The sequence below is a fragment of the Enhydra lutris genome, unplaced genomic scaffold (genome assembly GCF_002288905.1).
Source record: "Enhydra lutris kenyoni isolate GAN:26980312 unplaced genomic scaffold, ASM228890v2 scaffoldscaffold4, whole genome shotgun sequence".
Lineage (NCBI taxonomy): Eukaryota > Metazoa > Chordata > Mammalia > Carnivora > Mustelidae > Enhydra > Enhydra lutris.
Genome location: NW_019154088.1, coordinates 44,805,313 through 44,822,040, shown reverse-complemented (window position 1 = coordinate 44,822,040; position 16,728 = coordinate 44,805,313). Strand labels below are relative to the sequence as shown.

The window sequence follows — 16,728 nt, the reverse complement described above, 5'->3', positions numbered from 1 at the left end:
GTGTGTGTGTGTGTGTGTGTGTGTGTGTGTGTGTGTGTGTGTGTGTGTGTGAGAAATTTAAGTAACTGTGTGTGCAATGTAGGATAAGGGTGATTGCTGAACATTCATGCTTGACATACTCAGATAAGATGAAGGAAGAAAGAAATTTTTGTTTTGGTATTATGAGAAATTTGGAAGACACTTCTAAGGAAGCTGTTAAAAGACAACTACAAAAATATCTCAGTCAGATAACAATTCATATGGCAATGAGTTTATTTTAGAATGTGGAGCATGATTTCATGATGACATAATTGCAGCTGAGGAAGCATTTGTTCAGAAGAATGTGGTGCACGAGGTCACATGTACTTTCCTTATTCCTAGTCATTATATCCATAGAAAGCTTAAAAAACAAATGTTTGCAGGTGTATGCATTTTGTTGTTCAGGGTCATCTGCTACAGCTTTCATAAGCTATTTTAGTAGCAGGAACAGAAATTGAGAGTTTCAAAGACATTAAAATTATGAATAATGAACAGAAAAAAGTTTGTAGGCATGAAAGAAAGGGTTAGGTAGAAGGTAATATAGTTAGGCTGTGATGAAATGTGATTTTTATGATGAAAAAATTAAATTCTGATACAATGCAGAATATTCAGGATTTCTTAGTCACTAACTGCCAATTCTTATTGTCATGTATTTAACCTGACTCGTTCAAAATATTCACCGGTAGTCAACACAGAAACTACAATGGAAAAGAAGTCTCATCTGGTAGCAGAGTTACATATTTTAAGTTTTAGTGTTGCGGGAAGAAAAAGAAAATCCAGCTAACACCACTACATAGAAGAAAGTAAAGAGCGATGTGGAGATTTTATGAGCTCATCATTTTAATCTTGTCTTTTGCTCCTACCATCCTTATCTCGTAATACTCAAAGATGTTGAACCTTACCATTTTGACCTGAGCAACAAATAAAAATAATCATGTGAACTTTACAGAATGAAACAATAGGTTGATAGATAGGACCGTGACTAGAACTAAAATGGTAAAATATGTTTAATAAAATTTAATGATATGCTGTTAGCAAAATAATCTTAGAAAAAATAGTTGTTAAAATAGTTATTAACTATTAAAAATAATATTAAAAATTAAAACTCACAGTGGCTTAATTTGCAAATTATAACATTTGCTTTTAACTGAAAATTGATTATGAATAAAATTGTCTTAATAAAATTGAGTTCTACAAAATTTGACCCATTATGATTAGACTTGGTAGGAAAAAAAATGATTGTAAAGCTAAACCTAAAAAGAAATGATAGTTATTAAAATTTGATACAGACAAGCTGGTATGTAAAGATTTTTATTTTAATATTTATACAGGAAGCAATGGAGTCCAGTGAAAATAATTAAAATTGATAGCAGTAACTCAAAAATATTATCTCAAAGAAAATTTAGTGTTGTGATGATTTGATTCTAATTTTTCTATTGATATACATAGAATAAAAATTCCAGAATCAAAAAGTTGGGGTCAAAATAGGAGTCTCCATACAAACCTAAAAGAACCCACAACCTGCCATGTAAGAGGTGGTTTATGGCAGGAGAAAAGTCATTAATGTTTCCATTATTCCTGTATCGAATGGGCCAAATTTAGCACCTTCTAAACTACGAATTTTGCTTAAAAATAAAACTTCTTATCTTTTTTAAAAGTCATCCCTGCTGTTCTGCTCTCCCTCATCTCCATCTTTATGTTCCCTTAATACTAGGAATTTCTTATTTTCTCTGTAATGATTCACAATCTGGACTGTAATCTCTGATGTCTGGCTGATCCAAAATAAGTTCTGGAACAAAGGAGTAGATTATTACCTTATTTTTTTTTTTTTCCTAAGCAATTCCATGGCTGGAACCATTTCAATGTGTTCTGACCCTACGAAAAATTTATTTTAGTATTGTTATTTCTTCATTCCCAGAAGTAATTCAGGTATTTGCAGGTGAATCAGTTTCAGTTTATATTGCCTGTTTGAAAAATTAACTGAGCCTCTTCTTTGTCAACAAACTGTATAAAGAAAGCTGACAGAACAGCTGGGCCTTGGCATCCTAGCCAAACACTAAAGGGTATGTTGGTGGCAGCTGGTCCTGAGGATGGTTCTTCTTGCCTGGGATCATGAAACTGGAATGCCCTTCTTGCTGTGTTGTCTAATCTGAATATGATGATAGTTGGGAATGCAGGGGGAGGGAGGAGCTCCTCACTGCGCTCTTCAGGAGATTTTTCAATCTGTTGCCTTTTCTGTTGGCAACGAGAATCATAAAGGTCTCCATTTCCAGAAGTAATCAAAGGCAGCATTTTTTTCTAGATTTAAAAAAATTTTTTTCTTCAAAAATATATCATCTGGCAATGCGTGATAGCCTGAGTACTGTTGTACCCAAAGGAACTAAATGAAGGAGAAAACGGTACTATGCTGTGTTCCATAGCATGGTGTGGGACTTAGACTGCCTGGGTAGAACCCTGGATCCATGGCGCCTGCTGGAGTGACTTTTGGAAAGTTCCTCAACCTCTCTGTTCTCTGTGCCTCAGGTTTCTTATCTGTATAAAAGGGGTGATATAAAAGGGGTGACAGTAACCATTATGCCTGAATCGTAGACTCCTTTTGAGAGTTAAATGTATATTGTAAATATATAGGTACATGTATTATGTATATACACACATGTATATATGTACTTGGCATGTAATAAGCATGATGCCAACACATAATAAAACATGCTGGATTTTTATAATTTCTAAGTAATTTATACTAAGACTCTAAGGTTTAGTATTGAATATGTAAGTATGAAAATAAGTAGATTGAAAAAAATGGTTCTTAGCTTATGTCTACTTTAAATTAGATACATTTAAATAAATTTCAGTCTTTTTGTGTTTTAATACTCCTTAGAGACTTTACATCTTTGCTAATTACCTTTTTTTTTTTTTTAGCTTGCAAGGACTAGAACTATGTTCACACTACTTTATTTAATGAGGATTTATTATAAAGATAGATGGAGAGATAAGAAAGCAGGAAGGTAAAGATTTGTTGGACAACCTACCAACCTAGTATTACCTCTAGATGCCCATAATTTCAGGATTCAGCTACCTACTCTCTTTCTCTTCCTTTTCTTTTTCCTCCCTCCCTTTCTCCCTTCTCCTATTCCTTCTTTCCTTCCTCTCTACTCTCTCAATATTGTCATATCAGTACCAAATGAATTGTGAATATAGTTCTCTTGTAAATGATTTAAACAATGAGATATTTAATTTCAGTGTTTCCTATCTCTCTCCCACCCACCTCCCAGAGGTTAACATTAAATAGTTGGATGTATTGTCTTGCAGTCCTTTCTTAGTGCATTTCCATAAATATGATTATATAGGTTAATGCTTTATTTTCATTTTTTTAAATTAGACAATGAAATGTATTATCCTGTGACTAGAATTTTTCACTTGGCCCTGTGTCCAAATCAGCAAGTATAGATCCAGCCTGGTGGTTCTCAATGGGTGATCCCTGGAGAGAACTGGTTAGAAATGAAAGTTCTTATGCCCATGACATCAGGAGATCTTTCCTGCGTGGGGGTCAGGGATCTGCACTGTCACAAGCCCTCTGATGATTCTGATGTACACTAAAATTTGAGAACCACTGACTTAGAGCATTAGCCTCACAAAGGATGAATTGTACTCTCTGTGTGCGCATTGGACACATGTAATTGCTGCTATTTTGTTCAAAATTGAATTACTTATAGATTTTTTACTGTTACAAATAATAATTTAGGGAACACTTCTGGAATGTGTATGTGTTTATGTACATCTTTATTACATGTATGCCAACATCGTTGTGGGATAATTTCCTTCTTCAAAATGGAATTTAGCCAGTTAAAGGTGACTCTTGCTTCCTTAGCATAAGTAGATCTTTAGTATTTCTGCCGATTTAATGTGAGAGGGTAAATTATACTCCAGTGATGTTTAAATTTTCATTTTCTTAATTACTAATCAATTTGAACATATTCCCACACATGTATCAATCATTTCTTCTTCTTTCATCTATTGATTGTTCTTATCTACTTCTCTTTTTTTTTTTTATTGGTTAGCTGCTTGTCTTCTGGTGGACCTGTGGGGACTTTTTATTCACCATAAAAATAATTTAAGTGTCTGCAAAATACATTGCAAATTTTATCTACCAGAGCATATTTGTCTTTTAATATTGTTTATATTACTTCTATCCAGAGATTTTTGTTTTTAAAAAGATGAATCATTTAAATCTTTTCATCTTTGGTTTCTGAATTTTGTCCATAGTTTAGTAGATCTCTTTCATATCAGTATATTGTACATTGTATGCTTTCTTTTTAAATAACAGCTTATATAGCTGCTTATATACTTAATGATTTAATCATTAGGAAACATGTTGTCCATAGTGTGAATATTAGTCTAGTGTTCTCTCTCTTTTTCCCTCTGTCCTGATCCAGACAGGATAGTTAACATTCCACCCTATAGCTTTAAAATGTTTTTTTTTTTCTCTTTTTAAAGAAAATTGAGGTACAGTTGACATAGAACATTATATTAGTTTCAGGTGTAACATTATATTAGTGAAAATTATATTAACACATTATTATAATATTAACACTATATTGTTTATTATATTAACATTACATTAACCTTGTATCAACATTATAACATATATTAACATTATATTGGTTTCATATGTAAAATGTAATGATTTGATATTTGTAAACATTGAGAAATGATCACCACAGTTAAGTCTAATTAACGTATGGTTAACATATGGTCTAATTAATGTATGGTTATAAAAATTTTTCTTGTGATGAGAACTTTTAAAAACATTTTAACATTATATAATGTTTAATGTTAAACATTAAAGCATTTTTAAAAGTTCTTAAAGTGCTATCTTTATCATGAACAAAACTGCATTATTTTATTCTATCATTCTAGTTACCTCTTCTTATACCATGCCATGCTATTTTAATTTCTGTAGTTTTACTTTATCCTTTGCTATATAGGAAAGCAAGTCACTCCTTTGTTGTTTTTCAGTGTTTCTTTGGCTGGCCTCAAACATGTTTCCCTTTCTTTGATGTTGAAAATGAGCTTTTCATGTCTCCCACCCAAATAAATGTTGAAATTTGAATTACATTTCATTTCTCTTGCCATGAAACCATGTGGTCAACTTCCCATGTGGGAAACTTTTACAAAGGACTTCTCAGTAGGACACTTTGAATATTTCAAACTTCTCAAACAGGAAGACAGTTCTGTTGTAATCAGTATAATGTAAAGGTTTTTGAATTTGTTTTAATAACAAATATGGGTGTTATATTTGGGAGGCTTTCTTTCTGTTTTCAAAGACAAAACAAAACAAAGATGAAAATGATCATCAAACCAAAATAGCTCTACATTTATGTGTTTTATATGCTGGCTTTCTAGATGAGATTTCTTTTGAATATTATTTTTCATCACTAAAATAGTTTTGAAAACCATTCTTTAAAAAATAATTATGTATATCCAAAATACTACCCTAAGAAGCATTAAAATTGCCTGCTAGTTTATTACAGCTCATCCTTAGGGATTGTTTGTTTTTTAAATTAAAAAAAAAAAAAAAGGGATAAGACCATTTCTCAATTTTAAAATGGGATCATATCAGTCATTTGATTGCTATGTAAATGTATTCTTGACTGCCAAGCCTGTTGCTGAGTTATTGATGTTTTTATCCTTGTTAATTTTGTATGCAGATTTTAAAGTGATAAACTTACCATAATGAAAATCCTAGCAAACCTTCCTAACAGGTTTTTCAGTTTGAAACCATTACCACTATCTGTGTGTTGTCCTTTGCAAATATTTTGTACATCTTGGTTCATATTTCCATATTATTTTGATTCAGTCTGTTAGATTTCTTACAATAATATTAATGCATGCACATGAAAAACTGATGTATTTGATTTTTGGATTTATGTCCAAATTAATGGGCAGAATTAGAATCAATTATCTAAACAGAGATCATCACATCTACTCCTCATGGTTTATAGAATTCAATACAATGTACTTTTTTCATCTATGATGAATCTATCTAGATTGGGTCTGTCTGCTACATCACGTAAGAGATTCTCCAACTAAAACAACTAATATTTTTACAATGACTCTTTGGATAGGTTGTGGGAAAGGCTTTAGGATTTATTGGATTCAAACATACATTAATCACAAATTCCATGTCAGTAACTACTTCACAGTCTGTCCTCCCACACACATATGCACAGACCTACTCTTTTCTCCTGGAGATCTTTATCTTCTTTAAATTCATGGTTACATGGGTAAATGTACTCACCATAGCTCATTTAGGAGGAAGCGCTTACAGTCTTTCTGATGGTTGAAGTCATACCTTCGAGTAGTTTTGTTTCCATTGATTTTTATACAAAACATAGGAAGTCTTTTTTTGGTTGAACACTTTCCAAAACTGCTTATACTTTTTTATTCCCAGTATATCATCATTAACCAAAGAATTTTTTTTAAAAATCTAATGGAAAAATTTGATGAAAATCCTCATTACATGAGGATTACATTATAAACAGAGAGTCATTTTTTCCTCCTTAGGTGACCTGAATTTGTTTACAGTTATCTCAGAGTTCATTTTTGTTTAATTCCATGGACAGTCTTTATGCGTATAAGAAACATTTATCATATATTCCAGATAAGGACTCAAAAAATGTTAATGTATTTAATGAAAGCTTGAGAAGGTGGGAATGTTAGCACAGATTTACTATATGATACTTGTTTTTAGAGAGTTCACAAAGGATACTCTTGTTATCTGGTCAGATGGGTGCTGGCATCTTCGAGAAGCTCAGGGGTGACTGTCCTTGGGAGACCAGTAGGAGATGCTGCCATAGAAGCAGGATCTCTAAAATCAGCAGGATGATAGGATTCTAAAATGGCAGAGATTGGGTGGTAACACTTCACCAACAGACTCAGTGTAGACATAAATAGTGTAATGAGCATCAAGGTTGGAGTAGCAACCAGGTTGCCTTTATCTGCAGGGCTTTGTGATGGATGATAGATTATGGTGGCTTTCAGGATCAAACGGGTAGCTGACTAAAGTGGTACTTGACTCATATTAATAGAAAAAAGGAGGTAAGAGGGAAGTTGACATTTTCCACTATAGTAAAAAATCACAATCACTCATTTGGTTTCCAAATCTAAGCTAATTCACAGAGCAAACACTCATTGTTTGAAAAGGAAGCCAGGTTTCTTTGAGGAAAGATCTACCAATATCACTACAAGCTTACACCAAGAATAGTATCTATCTCCAAAGGGACCTGTGGCCATTTGTCATAGTAATTTACATTGAAGAAAGAGAAATACCAAGACTTTTTGAGGGCTTTTCAAGAGAGGGATTCAATTGGCACTGAAATCAATGGATTTGTAATACTAAAATAGAGTGAAGGCTTAAGCAGCCAGATGATAAACAGAGTCCTGCCCCAGAGAAGTGGGTTTATGGTTATTTCTCCAGACTCCCAAATGCATATTTGGAAGGGACATCTTTAATAATGGGCAGGGTCCCCCACATTGGTTATCTGATGCGTGGAGTAAGTCAAAGTCAATATGGTAGGAAGGACCAGTGAAATCCTGTAAAATTTTCCTTCCCAAACCAAGATATTAAATTAGAAGTAGTACTTCTTCCCAGAAGAAATTTCAGAGGTTAGGTATGACCACCCAAACTTTGACAGTGAAGGAGTGGTAATCTCTATTGTGTTCCAATTTCTTTCATGTATAAGATACCTAAAAAGCCAGGTGGAGTATGGCAGATGATGCTAGACTATGGTAAACAATCAAATCAGTGCTGCTTCTGTGTCAGGTGTGTCTTCATTGGAGCAGATTAGCTGGTAAGCAGCTAGTCATCTAACAAATGGATGCTTTTCAGTTCTCATCCAGAAGATTTTTAAAGTTTGCTTTTATGTGGGATGGACAGCAGTTCACATGTACTACTCTGCCCTGGTCAAATTAACTCTCTCACTCTTTGTAACGTTACAGTGCACAGGGAGCTCGATTGTCTCAGTAAACTCTAAAACATTATATTGATTACATCATGTCATTTTGACCTCCTGAAAAGGAAATAACAAGTACTTTGGATGGCCTAGTAAGATATAAACATGCCAGAGGGTGAGAAAGTATTCCAGATATTACTGTTCTGTCAAATAGGTAAAGATTTTTTGGAACCCAATGAGGCATGCTGGGATCATTCCATTTAAGGTTATAAAAAAGATGTTGCTTCTCATAGCCATACCTCTAAGAAAGAGGACCCACATATAGTAGACTTTTTTTTTTTTTTTTTGGATTTTAGAGGCTGCATACATTACATTTGGAAATATTGTTCCAAGTGACTTTATTGCATGACTTTAAAAATTATCAGTGTCAGAACAAGAGAGGGCTCTGCAGCAAGTCCAGGTTCTAGTGTAAACTGCTTTGTGGCTCAGGCAATCCTACAATGGTAGCAGATTTGGTGTTGGATGAGGATGCTTTGTGGATTCTTAAGTCCTCAGAAGAGGGTCACAGCACACAACTTTAGATTCTGGAACAGGACTAAACTTTCTATAGCAGAGTACTGACTGCTGTTTGAAAAGTGGTTCTTCAGTCACTAGGGAGTAGGATCCAGTTGATATGTGCCCCCTTGGTTAGGCCGTTCTGTAACACATTCTACATGGTTCCTCCAAGAGTCCCAGTAGAATGGAGCCCCAGTCACTCTCAGCAAAGACTAGCACATCAACAGTTTGTTGTATGTTTTTTTTCTTCCTTCTCTATAACACTCTTCACAATTCCCTACTCTCTTTCCCCAGGATTAATTGCAAAGACAAACTATCTACTTGTAATCTCTTATCTCAGGCTTTCTTTCCCCAGGGCAGTTCTATAAGACTGTATCCATTTCCTGGACTCAAACCTAATGAGGAATACATTTACACATTTAACCCTAGATTCTTCATCCTTGCTGCTGACCTTGTGTTGCTTAATTGTGAATCAGAATTATTATACTTCTACTTTTCCTGAAGACTTGTAAGAGAAAGTCACAAGTCATTAGCAAAGGTATGATGTTCAATCAAATTTTCTTAGGACACTTATTAACATAATTAGCATGGGTATAGACTATATATTAATAATTTATTCTCCTAAACCTTTAAAAAAATACATCTTGTACTTGGATTAAATCTAAGCAGTGAAAGTTTATAAGTCCATGCACAAGGAATTTCATGTGATGATGATTGACTATACACACAGACTGAGGTTTGTTTGATTATGACAGCTTTACCTGTCATGGTCAAAATTTGATCCTCAGATCACAAAATGGATCTCAAAACAGAGTCAAAATTGTAGTTATACAATCATGTGGAAGTCTGAAATTATGGGCACTTTGGTGGCTCAGTTGATTGAGCATCTGACTTTGCCTCAGATCATGATCCCAGGGTCCTGGGATTGAGCCCCACATAGTCCAGTAGTCTGGCTCTCTGCTCAGTGGGGAGCTTGCTTCTCCCTCTCCTTCTGCCTGCAGCTCCCCTCTGTTTGTGTTCTCTCTCTTTCTCTGTGTCAAATAAATAAAATCTTTATTAAAAAAAAGTCTGAAATTAGGTATCTTCTTTTGAAATCTACATATTTTAATGAAAAGTATTATAAATAGGAGTGCTAAGATCATAACCATTATTTTATTATGGTAGTTGACATAAAATAAATACTTTAAAATTATCAGGGCATTTCCAGGAGATAGATGGAAATCAATACTGCCTATTAACATATAGTTGAGAATCTGTTGTGTTGTTTATAGTTGAAATGTATCATTTTAAGGTAAACAGTTGCAGTTCTTTTATTGTAGAAGTTTTGAATACTTACATGGACATTGACCAACTGGATTTTGTATTTTTTATTATTAGCATAATATTTCTATTGGCATGTTTTCAGGTATGTTTTATTTAACTAGGGTGATTGCCAAATGGTAGAGATCCCACAATGTTTTTTTTTCCCCCCTCAGATTTTAAGATCTTTTTTCCGAGTAGTTATGGAGTGTCAACAAATCTGAATTCACAAACCTTAACATAATCTGAAGTGAATTTTTTTTTTTCATGGTGGAGTGACAGTCAAATTAATTGACCTATTTTTGAGTCTATATTATATATGTGCTGTGACTTTGGATATATACATATATATCCATACACACACTTACTGCATATATGTACTGACATATATGCACAAAGATAAATTTGCAAAGTATGAGTTGTTTGGGCACGTTCAACATGATGTAAATGGTCATTTATAGTTATATCCACCCCTACCACTTTCAAAAGGCAGCATGTCAATAAATATAGCAGTTGTCTGCTTGTAATCCTACTGAGTGAAATTTATTCTCTGCATTTATGGCTAGGACATAAAGATACCCATTAAGAGAATTGGATTTACCTAAATTTTCAAACTCCAATCTAATGGATCATTCCTTAAATTGATTTTAATACATTGAGTTTCCAAATTTAAATTTAATAATTTCGGTACAATAATAGAAAGCCCCACTACTCCCCATCTATTCCATGCTAAAGAATATCCTATCAGCGGTAATTAATAATCTATATCAGTGCTGGTTGTAAACATGACATATTTGTTCTGAATTAGGCCCATCACTGCCTTTCTCTGAAATGCTCAGAGGCACCTCCAAAAAATCAATATGGAATAAAAACCTTTCTGTGATCTGAAAAAAGTTAACTTAAACTACACAGGGAAAGTGCTTGTACAATGTGAGTATTTCCAGGACTGAAAAATGAGAAAACAGTTATTAGGAATGACTCAACCAATTCTTTTTTTAGGAATTATTAATCTTTTATTTTGATTTTCTCTGAGTGCCAAAGTCTTAACAAAAACCTAAAAATAACATTTATTTTCTTGACAGTTTTATCTTTTTCCATCAGCAAACATTGATTTCTTCCTTTTTCTGCTTCTCATGGTACATGAGGAGACATTATCCCATACTACCTGGCACCTTCTTGTTTTCTTACTTGCCTTTGGCAGAAATCATTAAATGATGTTGGATAAGCTTGAGCAGAGCAAAATCCTTCGTTAATTAGTGTCATTTCTGTTGGGTGTCTGTGGTTTTTAAGATTAACTTTTAGGCATCCAGGTCGGCAGCATAGTGATCATTTGCATTGATACCATGTATAATTAGAACAACTGACCATTTTGAATACAGTGCCGTCAGGAAGATAGATTATTAGCCAATCATTTTGGAAGGAGTTTTCTGAAACAGCACAGGGGCACAACATGGGTTATTGTATAAAACACATGTAAACACATTTTATGAGATATATAAATTCTACATCAGCTAATGTCTAAGATTAGCCTAAAGGATCCCTAATTGCAAAATTGTACAAGCATCTGAATTTCATGATTGTGTATCTTACTAGTTTTCTAGGGCTGCCAAACAAAGTATCACAAGCTGGTGGCTTAAGGCCACAAAAATTTATTCTCTTAGAGTTTGAAGGCTAGAATTCTAAAATCAAAGTGTCATCCAGGCCATACTCCCTCTGCGATTCTGCACAGAATCCTTCCTTGCTTCTAGCTTTGGGTGGTGGCTGTCAATCTTTAGTGTTCTTGGCTTTCACCTGCATCATTCCAGTCTGTGCCTCTGTCACTGTGTGTGTGTGTGTGTCTCTGTGTGTGTGTGTCTTTGTCTTTGAATAAAGACACTAGTCATATTGGATTACAAGCCCACCCGCTTCAGTTTGACCTCATCTTAAGTAATTACATCTTCAACAACCCTGTTCACAAATAAGGTCACATTCTGAGTTACTGGGTGTTAAGACTTCGACATATCTTTTTGGGGGCACATGATTCAATTCATAAGATATAGGCCCTGTTCGTTTAAATTAGATAGCTCCTACTATCACTGGGCATGTTCAGGGGTTGCCTTTAAAGGGCACATTATCATATATGATGACTGCTTTGTACCATTAATCTCAAAGAAAGTTGTAGTGCTTTGCGTACAGATTTTAATTTGTTGTTCCTTTTACTTGTCTGTACCCCTGCCTTTTGACTAATAGAACAAATGACTTGTTTATCACCTCTTCCTGAAACCCTCGCTTGGTCAAAGAGGCTAGCTTAAATGTCATTTCTATGTGGTCCGAGAATACCCGGCCATTTCTTACCATGATGAATGCAACACAGGATGCTGCTTGGGGGGTTGAGTGAGATTTTAGGCTCTGAACTCAAAACTGCATGGTTTCGAATGCCACTTTCTCCACTTTCTAGCCCTGTGAATGGAAGTAATAGTTAACCCCTCTTTCATTTATTTTCATCATGTATAAAATGACAACAGTAGTAGTAATGATATAGTAAGCTTCTTGCTATTTCAAATAAAATCACGGAAGGGAAGACTTCAGAAAATCTTGAATAATGATAAGGATGGATGATAGAAATAATAAAATAGAATAATCATATTGTTTTTCTGCTTCCTGTATCACTTAGTGGACTCCTAGAAATGAACAAGTGGGTCTTGCATTCCCATTTTCTATCACTTTAGAGTGAACATATGTTATGATTTTCCTGGGATGGTGCTAGTTTATGGCTATTGTACTGATACACTTATTAGTATCATCCTCTTACAATCCCTAAAAATGTCCTCTTGTGGAGAATAAAATGTATGGGACAATAAACAGAAAAGCTTTACACATAAAAGATCTCAGTTATTTATCGAATGAGTGAATGTGGCAGGCATTATTACTTTAGGCTAATTGTTCAATATTTTAATTAATTCTCTTCTCTTTAAAAAATATGAAGTTGTGTTTGCCTGTGCCTATGCCTTCTACCTCTTAGAATTAGTCATTTAAGGAAACCTTCAGATTGACTTGTGTAGACACCGTTGGAAGCCATATACCTCAATGCCTGCAGGAATGCATTAAACACTCCCTTGGTGGTCTCGAAGACTTAATGTGTGTTCTTACTTTACTATCAAGCAAGGATTTAAAGACACTTGGGAAATGGGACTCAATAATATGAAGCTATTAAAGCCCTTCAGTCAGAGAAGATTCTAAGTTTAAATAGTCCATGTCATTTTTGACAATGGTGTACATGTTTAATTACAGATGTTATAGTGCAACATTGGGATCTCACATGACTGGAGCATATGCACAAAGTATCAGACAAAAGCCTGGTAATTCATTGCTTGGAATTCATTGCTTAAAACCAAACTACAGAGTTGAAACCCTATCTTTAAGTAAAATATAGATGATGGATCCTTGTTTTTATCAGAAAAGGGAAAAATCAGTATCAGTAGAAAGTAGAACAGAGTTTGAAAATGTGTACGCTAAGACATGTTCAACTTTGCTTTTCCAACTAGTCCTCGTTAATTTTGCTAGAAGCTTTTTGCATGTTGGGGGGCACAGAGGGATAGAGGGAAGGAGAAAAGAAGCAAGCAGGCTTCATACCCAGCATGGACCCCAGTGTGGGGCTCCATCTCATGACCCTGAGATCATGGTCTGAGCTGAAATCAAGAGTAAGATGCTTAACCAGCTGAGCCTCCCAGGCACCCCAGAAGCTTTTGAAGGAGTATAGCTTCTGTTGTTCATTGGAGTCTAAACAGAAAACCCAATGGTAGAGTTAGTTACTTCATAAGCACAGGGAATTTGGGTGCATGAATTAAGATGGGTGATCTAGAGATATTTTTTCTCACATACATTTGGATCCCCTTCCTGGAAACCAGGTAAGTTCCTTGGCCAATGTGTTAGTTAACCAAAGTGGTAAATCTTGTGATCACATCTTATCTAACACCATGTTTATCAGTCTGAATATTGCTAAGCATTCTAAACCAGCTCTCTCAGGATATGATGTTTACAGATTAAACCGTAAACAAATATTTTGATTGTTATTAGACATAGACATAATCTAAGTCTGCCCCCACAACCATTTGTCTACTTGAGATTTTGATTCCCTCTGATTGTTCATTGACAGTCACCATGAGTCACACACTCGGTTTATGACTACATAGTGTGGTTGTCTGGTATATTTGCCAAAAATTACAAACCAGAATTTTTATTAATTTATATGATATTTATTTATTTATTTATTTTTAAAGATTTTTATTTATTTATTTGACAGAGAGAGACACAGCGAGAGAGGGGACACAAGCAGGGGGAGTGGGAGAGGGAGAAGCAGGCTTCCTGTCAAGCAGAAGCCTGATGTGGTGCTTGATCCCAGAACTCTGGGATCATGACCCAAACCGAAGGCAGATGTTTAATGACTGAGCCACCCAGGTGCCCCTGACTTATGTGATTTTATAAGTGAAACTGTGTGTATGTGTGTTTGTGTGTGTCCATGAACACACACCTATTACTTCTTGAACAGATGGTTATAGTTACTACCAGATTCTTATATCAAATAGTGATCACTTAGGTTTGGACAAGGGAAACAGAACCCATTCTGATTATTTAAAACTCTGAGTTGAGAACTGAAGAAATTTAATGTAGGTAATGAGTTACACTGGGGATAGAAGAGACTGAGAAGAGGGAGACATACTTGGCTTTCCTTTTTCTTCTGTAATTTGGTCTCATGCCACTCCCAAGCCATTAGCTAAACCAGTGAGAGTCTGGAAGACATAGTCTGCAAGTGTTTAGTCCTTCCCAATGATATAGAGCAGAGCAGATGAAGGTTTAAAATTTTAAAACATGAGTTTATAGGCAAATTGGCTACAGCCAGCCCTCACAACAGTGCAGAGAATACCACCTGGGGAATTCTGGCTTGCTTTCTAGGTAGTCATCTGAAGAGACACATTTTTGCCTTGGTAAATAAGGCCATTCAGGTTCTAATACTCATTTTGCAGGTTCATAAGCCTGGTTGTGTTAGTATAATGAAAGCAGATTAGGGATGACTTTGCATTTTCTAAACTCATAAAGACTCATACATGTACAAACAATGCAAAAATCAGGTTAGACATTTCTAATGAGAAATGCAATTGCAGGTCCTAGCAGATTGTCCCACTTATGAATCAGTGTAGGTAAGCTATAGATAGCTAAATTACGATCAGAGTGCCCATTTTTAGACTTGCAATGGCAAATTGATTGGACATTGCTCTCGTCTACCAGGTTCACTCTCCCAGTAGGCAAACCAATGAAGAAGCCAAATGAAAATCATGTTGGTGAGCGAAGGCATTCAACTGAGGTCACTGAAGGCCATCAAATCTATTATTGGAGGAGAAACTTAGAAGGTTTGAGTCCAATAGTAAAGATTCCCCTTTTTGGACAGTTCCTGAATAGATTCTACTTGCCAGTTTGTTCTCCTGAAAGCTTATTTTTCCATTCCTAAGGCTGACCAATTCCTGTTTTGATTGGCACATTCTTTCTTTAGGTTTATTAATATTAATACATTCAGTCACATTATAGTCAATTCCCAGAGATGTGTTAACAATTTGCCTTCATTATGCTGACTTTGCACATCTCTATTCTGAATAGCTGTGGTTAATTAATTATAATTGCATTCCCCAAGGACAGTCTTAATTCCTATATTTCTAATTTCTTTAGAATGGGTGTGCCTTATTATATATATATATATATATATATATATATATAATTTATTTGACAGACAGAGATTACAAGTAGGTGGAGAGGCAGGCAGAGAGAGAGAGAGGAGTAAGCAGGCTCCCTGCTGAGCAGAGCCCGATGCGGGGCTTGATCCCAGGACCCTGAGACCATGACCTGAGCCGAAGGCAGAGGCCTTAACCCACTGAGCCACCCAGGTGCCCCTATATTTTATTAGAATCCTAAAACTCTGATGAAACTTTGAGTACAGCTTATCCTTTCTTCTGCAGTTCCTCACACTAGGCTAGAGAAGTTGAGTGACTAAGCTCAGGCCCCTTAGACTTTGGGGACAGGGACTAGATTACTAGATGGCTCCCAAACTGCTAACTTTGTACTCCTTTCTACTCATCTGTGTTTTTGAAACATTTGTGCCAGTTTCTCCCCTTTTTAGGAATTACACACTTTTCAGCCTGATGGCCAGAACATGATCTTACTTGATCATTACTTTGATCACATTTTATTATTAGTACTCATTATAGGCATGGCCCATCCAACTTAAATTGGGGTCCATGAAACAAGTGTATCAACATCACCTGGGAACTTGTTACAAATACAAATTCTTGGGCCCCAACCCAGATTTACTGAATCAGAAACTCTAGCAGTGGGGCACAGCAATATATATTTTATTTTATATTATATTTTATTTTTTAAAATATTTTATTTATTTGCCAGAAAGAGAGAGAGAGAGAGGACGCACACAAGTAGGGGCAGCAGCAGGCAGAGGGAGAAGCAGGCTCCCTGCTGATCAAGAAGCCTGATGTGGGACTTGATTGTGAACTGAAGGCAGATGCTTAACTGACTGAGCCACCCAGCTGTCTCAGCAATATGTATTTTAATAAGTCTTTGAATGATTCTGATGCATGTTAAAGTTGAAGGTCATTCATTGAGTGGATTTATATAGTGATGCATTTGAGAATATCCCCAGAGATGGTCATATATGTTACCAGAATATCCCTTGACTCCAGGTGAATGTGGGTCCTAGATATTTACTTACCTTCTAAGAGTCACAGTATAGTCACTGGCTGCATTGTTTCATTTCCACAGACAGGCTGTTCTCCAGCATTTGGGGACAGTCCTTCCACTGTTGGAGACCAGCGCTGTCACAGAGGTTCTCCAGCATTTGGGGACAGTCCTTCCACTGTTGGAG

The 16,728-nt window shown here is 35.4% G+C and overlaps 1 protein-coding gene across 1 annotated transcript in view; it reads left to right on the top strand.

The window, feature by feature from the left end:
- The window catches only part of LOC111138987 (MAM domain containing glycosylphosphatidylinositol anchor 2), an 853,965-nt gene that overhangs the window by 360,827 nt on the left and 476,410 nt on the right, over positions 1–16,728 (top strand). The window lies entirely within an intron of this gene.